This window comes from Microtus ochrogaster, chromosome 1 (genome assembly GCF_000317375.1).
Source record: "Microtus ochrogaster isolate Prairie Vole_2 chromosome 1, MicOch1.0, whole genome shotgun sequence".
NCBI classification, from domain to species: Eukaryota; Metazoa; Chordata; class Mammalia; order Rodentia; family Cricetidae; genus Microtus; species Microtus ochrogaster.
In genome coordinates this window covers 117115906-117134938 of record NC_022009.1, presented here as the reverse complement: position 1 = coordinate 117134938, position 19033 = coordinate 117115906, and the positions used below count along the sequence as shown (strand labels likewise).

The 19033-nt window shown below is 34.5% G+C and overlaps 1 long non-coding RNA gene across 1 annotated transcript in view; it reads right to left on the bottom strand.

The window, feature by feature from the left end:
• Positions 1 to 4353: 4353 nt before the first annotated feature.
• The window catches only part of LOC113457219, a 38237-nt gene continuing 23557 nt past the window's right edge, over positions 4354 to 19033 (bottom strand). Inside the window, exon 3 of the long non-coding RNA XR_003377840.1 lies at positions 4354 to 4421. This is a non-coding gene — a long non-coding RNA (uncharacterized LOC113457219). The remainder of the gene's footprint in view (positions 4422 to 19033) is intronic.

The following is a 19033-nucleotide window of genomic DNA, read 5'->3' as shown; positions in this document are numbered from 1 at the left end:
AAAAAAAATGAAATCTGAGGTCCCTGTATGAATGTATGGTAGTAACAAATTAAAAATTGTAATTAAAAATCTTTCCCAAGAGAAAATGGAGACCCATGTGATTTACTGATGAGTTGTATCAAAGGCTTATCATTAAACTCTTTCAATAAATAAAGGAATGGCCATGTCCCTATACATTTTATGCATCATTAACATTCAGATACTAAACCATGGCAAGGTTTTGTTTTTTTTTTTTCCATGAGAGACCAGAATCTGCCACTATAAAGTGTTTCTGCAGTTTAAGGATTATTTTACACTGAAAGTCATCAAGAAGAACGAGAGGCAGAAAAGGTTTCTGCCCTCCTGTGCTCCTAAAAACTAGATTCAAGATCCCAGAGATAAATGGTATTTCTTTTCCCTTTCCTACCTTGCAAGTATATAATCAGCAGGAAATACCTCATCTGCAGAACTAAGATAGCCTATGTAGAAAAATTCACTTAACTATATAATTAACAGCCTTTATTTGGCATTTATTTGTCTATTCACACAGTGCTACACTAAGAAAATCAAAATCTCTGCCCTTTGTTTATATTACTTCCATAGGAAGAGATTGTTGTTTGTAAAAGACACTTAATGTGAGAATTCAGAGTCACCTCTTTGAGAAATACTGATTCATCTGTGTCTCCCATGTGTATAGTAAATATAAGTTAGTAAACATCTGATACCTGTTTTTCATTTACTAATTTGTCACTGCTTACAGGGATCCATTCAGAGAATTCATGAGAGCTAATAAAGAATTATTTTGCCTACCCTATCCAAAAAGATACACATAATCTCAGCACAATGCATCATTTGTGAGTTTAATCCAATATCATATAAAACAAATAATGTATCCTGAAAAGTACATTAATAGTGATAAATAAGGTTGTTTTACAACTTAAGAAACAATGAATACAATATGACAGCTGAACAAAATAAAAGTCAAATAATCTGAATCAAGAGAGAAAAAAATATTTAACAAAAGTTAGCATTTACGCTTTATTTTAAGAACAAATTAAGATTAAAGAGAAACTTTGTCAATCCAATAAAAACCAGCTCAACAAAGCTATAGTTAATCTCCTTGCAATATCCTTGCTGAGAGTGATTGGGAACAAGCAAAATGGATAGAGTCATGAAGCAGAATGCATCAGCTGTGGGGCGAAACAAACAATCACACACTAGCTCCGAATAGGGTATACTAAGGTTTTTAGTAGTATTAGTATTAGTATTAGTATTAGTATTAGTTAGTATGTATTAGTATTAGTATTAGTATTAGTATTAGTATTATTAGTATTAGTATTAGTAGGGTACTCACAGATCACATTGAGGAAACATGAATGGAATCCAACATTCCTGTGTAGTGACCAGGAGAGTAAGTGAGCAGGCAATCCTGCAGGCGTTTTGATTCCCAAAGCCTCACCTAACCTAGTCCAGCCTCTCTAAGTCCATTTGCTAAAGGAGGTTCCCTATCAGAGTCATGCTTCCTTTTCAGTCTGCTGGTTTTCTCAACAAGTTAACAAGAATAAAAATGTCAAAGAAGTCACATTATTTTATTTAAAGACTAAGATACATTCAAAGAAAATATTAGCATATATAAAATTAATTAAGCAAACTTACTAAGACCTGAGGATGAGTACATGTGAGAAACACAAAATTATGTATCAATTTTTACCTTTCCCTTCCTTTCCTTTCTCTTCCCTTGTAATTTTTTTCTTTGCTTCTCTCCCCTTTCCCCATCACAAATGGGACTCTAGATTCTGTTAAAATGAACAATTAATACCAACTAAACATGTGCAAATTGAAAAAAAAATGATGAAATGGGTTCGGGAATCCAGGGAAGAATATAACAGCAGATTCAAATTTAGTACAAATATCTATAACTAATCTGGATAAGATGGTTGCATACCTTTGATTCCAGTGCTATGAGGCAGAGGCAAGAAAATTTCTCAGTTTGAGATAAATTTTGTTTACGTAGCAAGTCTCTGGCCATTCAGAGACACATAGAGGGGCCCTGTCTCAAGACAATCAAAGAAACATATGAAAGAAATTCACTGAAAGAGATTATCCTGGGATACTGCTCTAAGTAGCAGTGGAAAAGGAAAGCTCTATATAGAAAGAAATGTAAGTCAACATCATTGTTTAGCTTGTAGGGTGATGTTAGTCAACAACTATGGCACTTTCGTTTATGCAAATTGGATTTGAACAGTTAAGTCATTGGGTTGTTGAAATGAGGGTTTTCACTGTTGCAGTAATAATTTATAGAGAACAGGGAAAATGGGCTGGAAGAAACTGCATCCACTCATGTGTAATTAATACTAAATTAGATGATCACAGATAAAATTATACTCATACATGCATACACATATGTCCTCTTAGCAAACACCACACACACTCAGCCATCAAAACATTGCATACACAATCATTGTTTAGTCCTATCAGCTGAGGGTCTAATGTAACTAGGACACAATAGCAACAAACACTTGTGGAGCCTACATTGTCTACATTGTCTTTTTATGCATCTTATGCAGCTCCATTATCCAATGAAAACAAACCAAAATAAATAGAAGAAGGGGGAGTAAGAGGAAAAGAAAAGAAAAAGCAAAGAAAGAATTGAGGCTTATTGTCGGAAAGGATGATTTGATGAGGAGCAGTGGAAACACAGATTAAAGTGGTCATTTACTACTGTGCCAAATAACTCGCTCAGACAACAACCTACTCAGACCCTGAGAGGAATTTAGTAGAAGGACATAGAGCCAACTACACAGGCTGACACCAGTCAAGGCTGGGACAAGCAGAGCAGAAAATTGCATCAGATTATAGGTAAAGCAACGATTCAATTCTTTGATATAATTACATATATTGCATTACAAGATTCTTCATATAGAAAGATTCTAAATAATTGATGTTGCCCCCCAACAAGCAAAAATGACGTCACAAAGTGATTTGTTTCCAGAGAGCACAGGATGGAAGTAAGTGGGTCTTAGTAATCTTGATAACAGTCAGCACTGACAAATGACCTTGATGAAATTAAATTTGACTGTCAGTGTGAAGAAAAAAGCCATTTGCCCCTGAGGCCTTCATCTAAAACACATCATCATATCTAACAATAGTTTAACAAATCAGTGAATTCCAAAAGAAGACCATTTTACAAAGTTCTTCATGCTCCTCAAAACTGATAGACTAATACAAAATATGGAAAAGAAAATTTGAGATCTCCCTTAACCAAGAGAAATTGAAAGAGACTCTCAAGACATCTTATTGTAATATCTTACAGGGGTCTGCAGAAGAGATTATAATGAGTAAAATCTAATGAATCACAAAAAGCAAAATTTTCTCAGAACAATGTTTTAATGCCTATCTATTTGCCCTGAAAATGTATTTACTCATGCAAGTCATTAGTACTAGGGGATGAGGGCAGATATAATACATTGGATACAGATAAACATGGACTCCCAAAACACCCTCTTCTCTAATTTCTTTCTTTACTCTCATTTTTCTTTCACTTCCTCTCTTTCTGTCTCCCCTCTCTCTCTTTTTCACTCCCCTTTTCTCTCTGTTTCAGTCCTTTTTCCCTCTTTTTTTCTCTCTCTCACTTTCCCTCCCTCCTCTATTTCTTTCTCTTTGAATCAGGTTCTTAGGATGTAGCCATAGATCTGCCACATCTAACCTCTTTCCAATCACATTACTTTATAATAATCAGCATGTAAGAAGAATCTCAAATATTTTTGAGAAAAAGATTTACAGTGTAATTTCTAAAGCTTCACCAAGAATTCAAACAAAATGAGAAACGGAAACTTGTCTTGAAAGGGAATCCAGCCTCATTCATGTTAAAAAAAAAAAAAAGCTAACACTACAACCACTGTCAGATAACATTGTCTTCATATTTAAGGACAAAACTGGACTAGTCCCTCATTCGGCTAAGAGGGCTGTAGAGAAATAAAGATCATCACCTGTTACTGATGGGGCAACAAATTAAAAATCACTGGCAGTACTTATATTAAAATTATAAAAACATTGAGATACTGTCAGGAATCTGGCATCCGGGAATTTATTCTAAAGTTAAATCTGTATACGATTTCTGTGTTAATCCAATCTACTACAGTATTGATAATAATCAGGGTAAGGGTAAACATGCAGGGGGGTATCCAGCTCATTTGCTAGTGCTTACTGCTCTAGCATAAGAACCTGATTTTGATGATCAGCACTACTGTCTGATGATCACCAACCCCTTCCTTAGTTTCTGTTCTATTGCTGCGAAGATACACCATGACCAAAGCAACTCTTTAAAAGAAAGAATTTAACTGGGGGCTTACTTACAGTTTAGAGAGTTACTCTATTGGCATCATCTCAGGAAGAAGACAGGCATGGTGAAGCAGCAGTAGCAAAGAGCTTTACCTGATGATCTGTAAGTAATAGAAAGAGACAGACTGACTGTTGTGGACTTCTGGAAACTCAAAGCCAATCCCTGGTGAAACATCTTCTCCTGCAAGAGCACGCCTCCTTTATCAAAGCTACATCTACTATTCCTTCCCACTCATTATCATTAGTTGAGGACAAAGCAATCGAACATAATAAACCTACTGGGGGGAGTGTAATTCTTATTGCGTAACAAGTACAACTTTTAAGAGTAAAAGTGATAGGAAATATTACAATTATATTAATTTATGAATATTATTCTAAACACCCATAATGTTTTACTCTCATGCAACATATGTTGTGTGTTATACTGTTTCCTTGATAGCCCAATGATTTTTTTTTTTTTTTTTTGGTTTTTCGAGACAGGGTTTCTCTGTGGCTTTGGAGCCTGTCCTGGAACTAGCTTTGCAGACCAGGCTGGTCTCGAACTCCCAGAGATCCGCCTGCCTCTGCCTCCCGAGTGCTGGGATTAAAGGCTTGCGCCACCATCGCCCAGCTAGCCCAATGATTATTAAGATCTAATGTACAGTTAACAAAGACTAGCTGTTTCTTAGGTATTTGACATTTGATATATAATTTAATGTTTACATCAACTGTAAATTATCCATCTTCTTTTGATATAGCTATCTCTCAATTTTTAATTTTTATTAAAATATGAAGGGAAATGATTCTAGAATATATGTATTTCTTTTGCAATATATACCAGTACCTCTTTTTTGAAAGTGAGTCTTTAAAATGTGGCTTTTAAGTTATATATCTTGAAGTTTATTAGCTACTCTGTCTGTATGAGAGTCAAAGATTTTCTTTTTATTGCATTATCTTTGATTTTTAATTTTATTTCTTGTCTAGTTTATCATATAAAAAATTTAATATGCTTTTCTCTCTCACCCTCTTGTAAGCCCATCACAAGCTTAATGAACTCATTCATTCATCATGTCTGCAAAAACAGTATCATGTGTACAAAAGTCTATTAAGTTCAGCTGCCACTTTAGAACATAGACTTGCCTGTTAGGTCTATATTGTATCATACTCTTTGGCCATTGCAGACGGACTTCAGGAAAAGACTTCCTAGACTAGTTGTTGTATGGAAGGGAACTATTTCAGGAGTGCTACAGATTAATCTCTCTTCTTTGAAATTTATTATGATTTCATAAAATGCAGACTAGTGCATGGAATTTTGTTCTCAGATTACCTTAGATGTTGTACTAGGAAAGAGCACAAGGCTTCTCTTTAAGGGTGCTAATCAGATCCCATTCTGTCAATAACTTTAAACCTTCTCCTTGCTGCCAGCACGTCTCGTGTATCTTTTCGGTCTGTTTGTTCTTTCTCACTGTAGAAAGAGTAAAACAGTGAGGAGTAGCCTCAAGTAAGTTACTGATAAAGGTTGTCATAGTTAGGCTTTCTGTTGATGAGATGAAACACCATGACCCAGGCAACTAAGGAGGTAAGGGTTTATTTGACTTACACTTACACATCATAGTCTATCATCAAAAGAAGTCAAGACAGGAACTCAAATACGGCAGGGGACCTGGAAACCTAAACTGAAACAGACGCCCTAGAAGAGTTCTGCTTACTACTGTTCTCTATGCAGCTTACTCAGCTTTCTTTCTTATAGAACCCAGGTCTACCAGCCCAGGGATGGCCCCACCTTCAATAGACTGAGTCCTCTGACATCAAGTACTACATAAGAAAACACCCTTCATGTTTGTTTAGAATTCAATCCTATAGAGCATTTTCCTCAGTTAAGGCTCCCTCACCTGCTATGACTACAGCTTGTGTCAAGTCAACATAAAACTATGTAGCACAAAGGTAGTACTTAGAAGAGGCTTCACAAAATACCATCATGGGTTGTATCAAAGGATAAAGCAGTAGTAAGTCTACGCTCAGCATACAATTGATATATTGCTACTTCGGTAAATTATAGGAGAGGAAGGCTCAAGACTGTGCTATATGGTGCTTTTGGTAATATTAAGGTTTGTTATTAAAACCAAAGTAATATTGTAGTAGAGATGGGCATTTATTAAATCAGTACAATGGATCTTTTGCCAGATGAAAATTTTCTTAAAAAAAAAAAAAGACTTTTCCCTTTTTATATATAAATAAGAGATGGAAGAGCTACCTGTCAAATGTCCGTGTTATAGACATTATTTTTTTTTTATTTTTTAAATTGGGAAGCAGATTGAGGAGTCATAAAAGGCTACCTAGGATTTCTGAAACCAGTCTGGTAAATAAGATTAGAAAAAATTAAATTAAAGTTCTCTTATTCACTGTAAATATATATAAATCTAGCTAGTCAAAAATTATATCATATCAATTACATAAAATACAATCCCCAGGTAACAGTGGTCTCTATTCACCCACTCTGCTTCATCTGCCTTTTAGTGAAATCAGTCTTAAAATAAGTCATAGCCAACAAACCACTGAGTAATTAAGAAGAAAACTGTAAAATTGAATTGTATCTGAATTTTAAGACTTGTTTGTTTCTTGTCAGATTGGAGCCTTAATTACCTCTAATTATTATTGAGTGATTCTTAGATTCCATCACAACTGTCCCATTAGGTCTTTAATCAGTGATCAAAACAAGAGCTTAGGGGATCAGGAAACATAACCTACTTGCCACTGTGTTTTACCTTCAGAATAGAATTACATTTCAGAAGGCAATATGTATCATTTATAAGACACACTCAAAGACAAAGACAGAGACAGGGAGACACACAGAAAAATAGAGATTTTATAATATGTTTATAAAATTATGTTTAGGTTCATTAATATCTAATCCCCTTCTCTTGTCAAAAAAAAAACGTAAACTGTGAAAGAAACACGAAAATGTGGGGAACAATAACTTATATAGAGCATTGGAAAATTCGACCATGAAAGTTTAAGACTTGGGATATTTTTAATACCTCTTGCAAAGAAGCTATCATAAGATGAGGTGATGGGGTGATGATGGTGGTGCTCATGATGACCGGTACGATGAAATTAACAATCCAGCAGAAAAAAAACAACATAAAATCTTGGCAACCAAACTATGACTGCAGACAATTTAAATCTTTATACAGCTTCTCAGGAGAGTTCTAAGATTCATAAAATTCCTGTTTCTTTATTTTATCACCTTCAACTCGTCTTGTAAACAAGAGCCTCATCAAAGTTTTCTTTTCTTCTCAAAATAACTCCGAAATAACATTCCCCTGTTCACCTAGAACAGATTCTTGTTTTTCTACATCCTTGGCCCCTTTTCAACTATCCATTTAGGCTGTCTTATTTCTCTTTTCCTATGAGTTCCACAGAACTTTCAGACAGTGTGGAAATTTTTGCCTGCCTTTCTTTAGTTGTGTGTGTCTTTCAGAAACTCTTCCATTTTCCAAGAGTGATAACAGCAAAGTTAAGATTCAAGAACTATCAGCCACTGAAACCATGCTCCTAGACTGAGAGGAAGATGGAACAGGTAATCGATCTGTTTTTCATAAGTGATTTCAGGAACACCTCCCTCATTTCCTCAGCTGACTTCACCTTGCAAATGACCATTACGACAGAAGATAATTTCCCATATGCATTCTGAGTTTTCAAAACACAAAAGAACACTCTGTCTTTCTGTGACCAAGTGTACCACACTGTGAAGTGAGCAAAACTGCTTCCCAGAGGAGGTATAAAATTCAGTCATAAAAATAAATTAATGGAATTGTTTTTCTTTATTTTTAAATAATTTAAAGTAAGAACAGAGTGCATGTATAAAGAGGATAGTTTCATAGTTAGTTTTCTTTGAGTTACGTATGAGGATAAGGGTCTGTGAACAAATCAAATACAGCATATCCTCATGCCAAAATGTGAGTTTTCCTGTGAGTTATAATCTCAAAAGCTTGAAAGGGCTTGCAGGGTCTCATGACTGAGCTTGAATAATTCATACTTTCTCCTCTCAGTGGTAACGGAATTTACTAAGCTGTAGCAAAATTTTATCATGTCTAGCTCCCTGGGTCTCTCCTGGGTTAATAATTTCTCTAGGCTTCATTGGATTTGTCCTTGCTGTTCAATTCTCCCTTCCTCTCCTCTCTGACTTTGTTCGTATACTTTTAGAGAAGTTTTGAGTTTATAGCAATTTTGAGAAGTGCTCATATATCCCTATTCTCACCACCACGGATGGTTCCACTATCAATATCCCACCAGGTGGCACGTAGTTCATCCACAATTCTACACTGTTGTATTATCAACAAAGTCTACGGCTAACATAAAATTGTGTTATTGAATATTTTTATGCTTTGCCTTGTGTCTAGTGATACACCGTTATCATGCACAGTAATTTCTCTGTATTACAAATACTCAGTGCTCTGCCATTTGGCCTTTCCCAGCCAGCAATCCCTGGAAACCACTCCCAGTTTTTGTCTTATCCATAGTCATAAAGATCTGAACAACACGGGATCTTGTGCTTGTCAAATTTAGTTGGCTTCATTCATTTAATAAAGTATATTTAAGTTTTCTGTTTCATCATAGCTTGGCATTTCTTTTTCTTAATTTTCCTTTTTAAAAAGGAAAATAGTTTCTTTTCTTATACACCCCAGCCACAGTTTCCCCTCCCTCCATGCCTCCCGGTTTCCCCCACTTTTCCTCTCCCCCACCTCGACTCTCCCTTTATTCCTTCTTCATAAAAAAACCATAAAACATCCAAGAGACAACAGCCAAAATCAATCTTGATTTGCTTTGCAATAAGACAAAGCAAAACTGCCATATTGAGACTGGACAAGGTAAACCAATAAGAGGAAAAGAGTCATCCTTTTAAGTATAGTGTGTGACACCCCAGTTAATTGCCTTCTTCTGATAACTAATGAATCAATATACTCATTGACAAGGGAAAATATGACATACTGATGGGGAATTTATACCAAAGAGATATATTTCTTACAAAAAGAGGTTTGGAAATTTCTGTGGGTCCACGTACAAATATTCATTATGCCATAAACATGCTAAGAGGTATTTGGAATGTTATCGCTTTTCACCCCTCAGATTACTTCTGTTCTATTAAGGATGTAATCATTGAATCCAAGCATATTTTATTCTAGTCCTCTAAAAGATTGACTCCTGAGACGGTTAGATGCCACAATGAATAAATATGCTTGACACCAAAGTCTGCAGATTTGAGTTCCATCCCCAGACCTGTGCACATAGAGAACTTACTATATAGTGTTATTCTCTGGATTTCAAACATGTACCATGAGACACTTACACAAATAATAAATCAGTAAAAATTATCTTTAAATATTGAATCTTAAAATTGCCTTGTACATTGTATCCTTCCAATAAATTTACATAAGTCTTTTAAAATGAAACATATAATCACAAATAAAATTTGTCATAACTAAAAAATTTGAAGTTGGTATTTGATGCTTTATTTATATTCTCCAACTAATATGGGTAATGGGTTTTGGGGGTGTAGATGAAATATTTATCATCATAAGGAATTTAAAAATTCAAGTAGTATCACTGTCCCCAAATAGACACAATCCCTCAGGTTCCTTCCTAGTACAGAACACCAGATAAACCTCTCTTTCCCCCTCTGTCCACACCTTGTGGATCCCCACAGATGATGCCCTCAGAGTCTCCCTCCCAGAATAGTCTCTGTGTCCCTGTCTCAGCTTCTACTTGAGTGGTCACCCTGGCTCAGCCACAGGCCATGTCTGCCAGAAGACCAGGTAGGCTGACTGCAGACCTTCTCTGTTTCCTCAGCAGACCCAATCTTTCAGGCTTGTCCCAGCCTTGCTTCCCTCCATCGATGCCTCTTGTGGATCACAGACCATGCCGTCATCACCTCCCAGAAATCAGTACCTAGACCTCTAATCACCTCAAATCTAGATGCCTAGACGCCAGCATAATAAAAAAAAAATCAATAAAGCCAGGACAACTTGTCTCCACGCGAGTTCAGTCATCCTACCACAACAGGCCCTGAATACTGAAACATAGCTGAGGCTTAAGAATAAAGACCTTAAAACCACATATATGAAGATGATACACTCCTTCTACGGTAGCCCGAATTTTCTACCTCCCCCCTGCTAACTTAGCTCTCTGTATTGACTATGACAATCAAATTCTGGGTCAGGAAAAAAAAACATTTCAAAGATGTTTTTATTACTCTTGACACAATCGTAGATGGAAAAACAGGAGTGTGTCTCTTCTCCAGTGCATAAAGTCAGCCAAAGGTACTGGTTAAATAGGAAAAAAAAAAAAAAAAGGTATGTTTCTACCAATCACAGCAGACCTTCATGGAAATGAAAGACTGTGTTTGTACCAATAATAGAAATGTCATTTAAATGAGAAACTGAGGCCATAGCAGTGCCTATAAATACGATTGACTGTCTTTGCAGCACTTACAAGCTTTCTGCTGGAAGACATTCCTTTGCTGAATTTATTGCTTTCCAAGGATTGTGAAAGTAAAAAGAAAATCTGTCAAAAGATGATTGAAACAATTAAAACAGAATCAATGCCCCCAGAAGCTTTCGTAGCAAACAGCTGTGATTGCCAGGGATCTTCCTCAAGGCATTCTTAGAGTGCTCAAAACAGCAGGTTTTGTCCTCAGCTTGGTCCAGAAGATTGTTTGACTTTACTCCAAGCATCCAGGACTTCAGGAGGAGGTTTGATAGCTGTCGCCCAGGGACTCACTTTTGCCCAACACCTTAGCTTCATTAGAATAAAACAGAGAGAGAATGATTACTTGCATAAAATACTTAAAATTAACATTAGTGATTTTTACCAGTCTTTAACAGTTGTTAAACAATGTTTAAATCCTCTTTAGTGTCTTAGAGAGAGGTGAGTCTCTCTCAACCTGTCTGACAATCTGAGTCAGTATATTTTAATGTATTAGCAATAAAATTGCTTATCAAATGCAAGTTAATAATGTCCTTGTATTCAAAATAGAATACTAAGTTTGATTAATGGAATTTAAAATATAGTATTGGTTGTTAAAATGACATTAATCACACATATATACATTTAATATTTGATACTTATTTTTATAAAAGTATAATGAAATTCAACGCATTAAACATGATTATAGCCTTGGAATGTTATGTGCTATATTTTATTATGCAGATAATCAGTAATCAAGAGGTAATAATAAATTTAGAAGATATTTTACTGCAGAAATGTGTTTTCTTCCACAGTCATTTAAAACAATAATGACAAAGAAACAATTGTGTACTAAAATTGCTTTAATTGGTCATAAAATTGCTATTGTTGGCTGTGATCAGAGTGGAAATATGCTATCGTGATTAAAACCATTCCACATTTTAGTTTGACTCAGGTTATCTTCTTAGTTTTGGGAAAATAGAAGTCACAATTCATTACATACATCTTTAAGAAATAAAATTTACTCCTTGATATACAGAGATTATGGGGAGGATATTGTTCTTCAGTTCTTAAGGGTAAAGACAAGAAGTTAGAGGGTAGCTTCAAATGTACTAAGCATGAACCACACATTCAAATGATATTCTAGAAGACCAAGTCCTGAACCGAGAATGTGAAATTGTTTCAAGTGTTCTCTGTAGCTTATTTCTTAGGTATCAAACAATTTATCTGCTGGGTATCAAGTATAAGTCTAACTATAAAGTTTTCAGTGTACCAGTTAGACAGAGAGAAAAATATAGTTTATATTCTTATAGTTCTTTTTGAATTAAAAATAATCACTGTAAATATTACCAGAGAGATATTTGCAGTTTTTAAAATCTTAACTGATACTAACCTGACCATGTTGTGAATTATATGAGGTTTTATTGCCTGTTTTTTATAGATTGGCACCTGAGTTCTCTAAAGTTTTGCTACCTTCCAGATTGTTCAGTTTGCAATAGAGAGTCTGTGGCTTTGCAAAAGCGAACATATAAGGTCTGATTGATCAAGGGGAAAACTCTCTATTAGAATCAGGTTTGGGATAAGAAGGTTCATTTTCTGTTACTGATAAAACTGACTTAGAAATAATAATGATCAATAACAGAAAGCCTACTTAAATATAGTAATAGGATTTTATGTTGTCTATTACGATGATGAAGAAAGTTATCAAAAAACAAAACAGAAAAACCTTAAAATATATAATAAGACATAAACAAGAGAACAAAGCTGTAAAACAATTAACAGTAGCTGTGTATTTATCAGGGAAGTAGAAGGTCTTCAGAGATGACTTAGTGATTAAAAAATCCTTACTGTTTCTTAAGAGAACTTGAGTTTGGTTCCCAGTAAACATGCCCAGTGGCTTACAACTGACTGTAGCTCAGTTTCACAGACCTGACACTCTCTTCTGGATTGTGCTAGAACTTAAACTCAGGTGTGAACAAACACATACACACAGAGAGAAAGACATAAACACACATGCATACACACTTAAAAATAATGAAACAAGCAATTTTTGAGGTAATGAATATTAGATAAGTTGATGCGATTGGAGTTCCATAAATACAAGAAGTATTAGTCTAGACCCAGAAGCAAAATCCTTACCAGATAATGAGAATATGCAGAAAACACGCTCTTGCACTTTTCAGCTTTCAACGCCATAAACTGACTACACATAGTGCTAATTTTTATAATTTGCCCAGTCTGGCATTCAGTTACTGCAACACAAAACAAACTAATGCAACATTTGTAAAGCAATTTCTCAATCCTTTAAATTTTCACCAAAGAAAAACACAGTCTATTACAAATTTTTTGTGCTAAAGGAGTCCTTACATACTCCAGGTTAATCTCTAACTTGTGGCTCAATAATCATCTTGTCTGTCAGCATTCTGAGTACAAGGGACCACATGGATCACCACTGTGACTGGTTTTGAATGTAAATGTTTAAGTGACACACTGTGGTATAACAGAGAAGAAAAATTTCCAAGTAAATGTGTCTCCTAAAAAAGTTTACCTTAATATAAATGTTTTAAAATTGTAAAGTCGTTTTGCAGAATGGTATAATGTCAATACCGTAGTCTCATTTTACTATAGTCTCATTTTAAAGATAAAGAGAGCATAAGCATGAAACCTGCTTATTTTAGGAAGATTGAGACATTGTGATGAAGCAAGTACAATGCTTAATACAAATCTCAGATCCTCAGTTTGTGAGCAGGGAAATGTTCTGCATTGGGAATTTAAAAACAAAACAGAAAAGTCAAATACTTCTTCATTTTAAATGTTTAGCAAATCTTAACTCAAAGGTTAGTCACAGTTGTAGTCATTACCATTGCAGTGAAGAAGACATAAAATGATGATTTTTCAGGCAAAGGTAATGTCCTAATGCCAAATACAAAAATTAGCAGTGTAGTATTAAATGCACTATAGTTTCATTGGTTGTTCACATATTTAAAAATAATTACAGCACTTGCGTATTTTCAAAGAAATCAACACTTCTATAAATTCTTCCTGATTCTAGTTACCAGGTTATACCAGATTTACATTTTAACAATGCTGTTTTTGATTTGAAATGTTGATACAGATTATAATCAAAAAATATTTTTAGTTGATAGATTACTTTTTTGCAAATAGGTTATCTTTGAAATAATAATTGATAAGTGCCCAAGAGAACCTAGCAAGAACTTCCTGGAAGAAGATAAAGTGTGCTTTACATGTAAATATAGTTTAAGCAATTGTTTTTCTTGAAGTTCAGAAGCATAATGTTGAGAGATAATGCTTAGGTAGCTATGGAGGAATGATTAGACAGATGACATATGCAGATTAATACAGGTCTATAAAAATTAGCTATTGTCAAAATAGTTAACTTTGTTTATGCTTCAAACTATACTTATAGTTGTTCAATAGACTTGAAGTTTTTACAAAGGAATGCAATAATATGTGTGTGTGTATATATTCTAAAGAAAAATTTAACTTAAATTAGAATATAAAATATTATTAAATTAATAATTACAAATAAAATACTAAATATTAACGTTTTCCTCAGGGGTCTCTGGGCCCATTTTTTAAAATTCCATAGTTTTTTCAGCAATAGGAACTTATCTTTTACCTCTGGGAAATAACCAAAGGCAAGAGAGATATGTTGTATGTTTCAGGAGTTTCTTAGACCTGGCTTACAACTCTAAAGAAAGCATCTCATGTCTGGTGTTGGAATTTTGTAAGGTGGTCTTTGACTCTTGGATAGAATACTATTAACCCAGACAAGAAAAGTTCACTAGAACTATATATCCATGGTTATAAAAGGAATTGGCCTGAAAAGTACCCTCCATGAAGACTACCTTTCACAATACTAAAAGCTTCCATGAAAGCTTCCAAAGGAGAGAAGCAACAAACAGTAATGCCCAACTATAATGCCTGTAAGTCATGGTTATTGGGGAATCTACAACCACCCATTATTAAACAAGTGTAATCTATAATAATAATTTTTAAACTTTTGTCATCAAAGAGACCTTTTGCAACAGGTAGAAACCACTACAGGAAACCCAAATCAATCACGATGTAGGATTGAAGAGCCCAGTTCTAATGAATATATCCCCCAAACAAGCCTGCACCTGAACCTCAGGAAACACTGCAAAAGAAAAAGCTGAAATGTTATGAGTCAGAGGATCAGGAATTCTGCTGTAAGATTGTGCATCTGAGTAATAGTAGTAGCCACAACCATTAAGTCTAGCCAATATGATGCCCAACATAGGCTGTTGAAGAAGGAAGACACAAATGAACCAGCCAAACTGGATGCAGAAATGCCCAAAAGGCTTCAACCCTGTACAAAGAACTACAAACAACTGAGAAAACTTTGGGAGTGAGAGAGGTGCCATTCTACAAGGAAGAGAACACCAATTGGCTGTCCGATACCAAATAACCAGACATGCAAAACTACATACATAAAGCATTATATTTACCACACAAGTTATCTTTAGTAAGATATATGTATAGATTGTTTATGCATATTTGCATATATATTTGCATGTATATATGCATTGCAATAACAATTCTTAAAGAAAGCGTCTATGAATTTGAAGAAAAATGGAGAGTGATATATGGGAGGGTTTGGAGGGAGAAAATGAGAGAAAGACATATTGTAATCAAATCTATATCTGTATCTATATCTATATATATAATTGCATCACAATCCCTAGTCTTCTCTGTCATTTCTACACCTTCTGTGTCCAAAATTTACAGTCTCTTCTTATTTAGCCATTATTAATACATATATATGATAATGAATAAACATAAATATAACCTGAGGGTTCTATTGAATGTTGACTGAATGTGTATTCATCTAGGATTGACTACTGGTATGGGATAATCAAGACTAAATCATCACCTTTCATCTGGTGTTAATTTCTTGTGCTCTTGATCTAGGGATGTGTTGTGTGAGCTTTCTACCATCTGCATTGGGTCATTATATTTTCATTTTCTGACCTTGTTTAGACAGTCATCCTTTTGATACTTCATGGGTATATGTGCTTTGTCATAGTTACAAGGTACACTCTCAAAACAAAATTTCCCAGTCCTATGGGTCTTAAATTTTTTCTGCCCATGTGAGAAAAAATAAGTTTTAGAAAGGATAACTATTATAAATATTAAGATAGAGAGGAAAAGTAACTTCCAGTAGCTAACAAAAGGGATCATTGTACTTTGCATTGCTTTTATGAGCAAAAAGGAAAATTAAACATTTTAAAATTTTCCAATTTTATGGATAGATTTATGCTTTATATTTTAGGAGCCCATGCAATATTTAATCTATTCTTCAAAGTTTTTAAAATTATCTCTTGAGGCATTATTTCATTTTGCCCTGACATCCCTGGAACTCACTGTGATGGCAAGACTAGATTGGACCTGTGTCTAACTAGCTGGCTTTGAACTCAGAGAAATATACCTGTTTCCACCTCCTAAGAACTGGATTTAAAATAACGGGCCACAACACCCAACTTTATCTTTTACATTTTTAATGTATTAAACAATACTACAGCTTTATTATCTTCAAAGAAATTAAGCTATTAATCTATTTATTCCTCCTGGGAAAAATTTACAATTAAATAAATACTGAGGAAATCAATTCCTCGCATAATAACTAACAAATGAAATATTAAATGTACAGATTTCTATTTTATATATTACAATTTTAACTCACTTTATTATCATATGTTGACAATTAAACACACATATTTTTTAAAGAGAGATTCAAAATTTCTATGCCATTTAAATGATAAACTACATTTGAAACTTACAACAGAAGGATAAAAGGTTTTTAAGTGTTTGCTTTATAGTATTATACACACAATGTGATATTTATGCAATTTATTATGAATGATGCTTATTATAGTGGTTCATTTTATCATATTTAATAAGCAAGACATATTTATAGACAAATCATATTAGATTCTGAATTTTTGAAGGATAAATTCTCTCCACCATCAGTCAATAAGTTTAGCTTCCTTATAAAATCTTTGCCTAAACATAACCAAAAGCATACATACAAAAATATTTGTAAATCTTAATGTAAAAATATTATATAGTCCATCACAACATAATATATAAAATGATTTTATATCAGAGAGCTTATTACTTGAACAGTTGAGAACATATTTATTAAAATAATAAACAACAATTTGGTAAAAAAAACATAAATATGTTCATAAAATAAAATTTAACAAGACAAATAGGAAATCCTATCGGAAATTAGAAGACAGATGCAACACACGTTTTTCAAACAGCCTGGCTAGTTTTTGATATCTAGCATGACTCAAATGTCCATTACAGTAAAACTTGGACCACATCAGTGTCTTATACTATCTAGTAAAACATTGAATGAAAGCTAAAGTGTTTGCTCCAGTTTTGCCTTTAACAATCATTACAGGAAAACAAAGGAAATTGTGACTTTAAATAATCTCTCAGGTAAAGGCTGTCAGGCACCTAAAAGCATGATTAACTTAGGTTGACAATACACTGCCTGTACATTTTACTTCATTGTCCCATTGTACTAGAAAGAGTAAAATAAGACTAATGGATTGTGAATTCAATGTAATTTTTCTGAGGGTATATTATGGGGCTGAAAGTGGCTGGATAAAATGACCGAAATATCAAAAGTTTGATAGCTCTAGGAAGGTTTTTATTTGGAGTCAATGTCTTTTAGGGATAGATTTACTTCATGCATTGAAGAAAAGTTGGCATCTATCTTAAGTAGATCTTTACCGTTACCTAACTTTTAAACTACTTCACATAGTTCTCATGGAGTACAGATGGAATTAGAAATTTAAATAAGCAGTAGCTTTGTGTAAAGAATAAAAGACTGTATGCTGAGCCATTTGGTTGAAAAACAAGGAGATTTTTGCAGCGTAACATCCTTTCCTTGACCTTGGCAGTGCGCATAATGAGATGGTTAGCTTGGGTGTAATAAAAGGTCTGGAACAAATAAAGAATCTGTTAAAGGAGTGGAACTCGGTTTTGCCCAACTAATTTCTTCAAATGTCCCAAGTATAGAAAGCAGAGGGATGATACATAAAACAAGAACAGCTAAGTAGCTCATCCAAGGTCATGTAATGAATGTCTGCTGGGTCAGAAATTGGAATCCAGGCTATTATCATTAAACTCATTACTAAAAAACCTTGTAATTGAGCAGGGAAAACATTTGTATAACAATAGCTGACAATTTTGAAGGGAATAATGTTCATATACATATCCTTAATTAATCACTGAATTTAATTTTTTTCTATACTGTGCTGGGCCAGAACATTTTTAATGGGAGAGCATCAGTGCAGTAAACCTTCTTACCTCATGAGGGAGCAAAAGCAGAGAAATGTGAGTTCCTAGGGACAAGAAACCTGAGGCCGTGTCCCAAATATCCTTTCCTTACATCTAAGTCCCTCTTACTAAAACAGCCTTCATGAAGTCATATCCCTGTTCAGTCACCTCCAAAAGCCTCATCTGTGAATACTGCTTGGTCAGGAAGTCATTATCAAGTAAGCCTTTAGGGACCACACAATATCTAACACATAGCAGGATATTAATATCATTCCATAGGGGCCACTAAATTACAAAGTTTCAGATAAATGTGCACTTGGTATTTCTTACTCCAAAGTCTATAGTTCACATTTCCCCATCTCTTTTACCATTCTATAAAGTTACAAATAATACAGTTCAGAGCACTGCCTGTGTCCTCGAGATCGCGGAGAGTGGAAAACGTCCAGACACCTGCATAATTCCTCACAGCCTGGGCTGGTTGAAAATTTCCACAAACCTTCCAAGTGGGTGACACTATGATGAGCAAAAATATGGTGAAGAAATGGGAAGTGGGATAAAACGGCAGTCTGGTATCATTATTCCAGAAATACTCATAATTTTTAATCCAAATATGTTTACAATAAGTGTAACAGTATGTTCAGAAGGAAGGTGGGCAAGATTCATCCCTGACCATCGGCTGATGGAAACTTGTAAGGAGATGCTTGAAAAGCAACTTATAACCCAATAAATATCATTTCATGTTTTTTATCACTGTGTTGTCAATTATAAAAAAAAAAGGTATTGGAAAAAAGCCCTTTCCGGACAGAGTTATTGGCACATTCCTGTAGCTACAACAGAGAGGAGAGGCAGGAGGTGTTCTAAACCACCTTGAGTTACACAATGAGTTTCAAGAAAAGCTGAGAGACTATATGAGAGATTATATTTGTGTATGTGT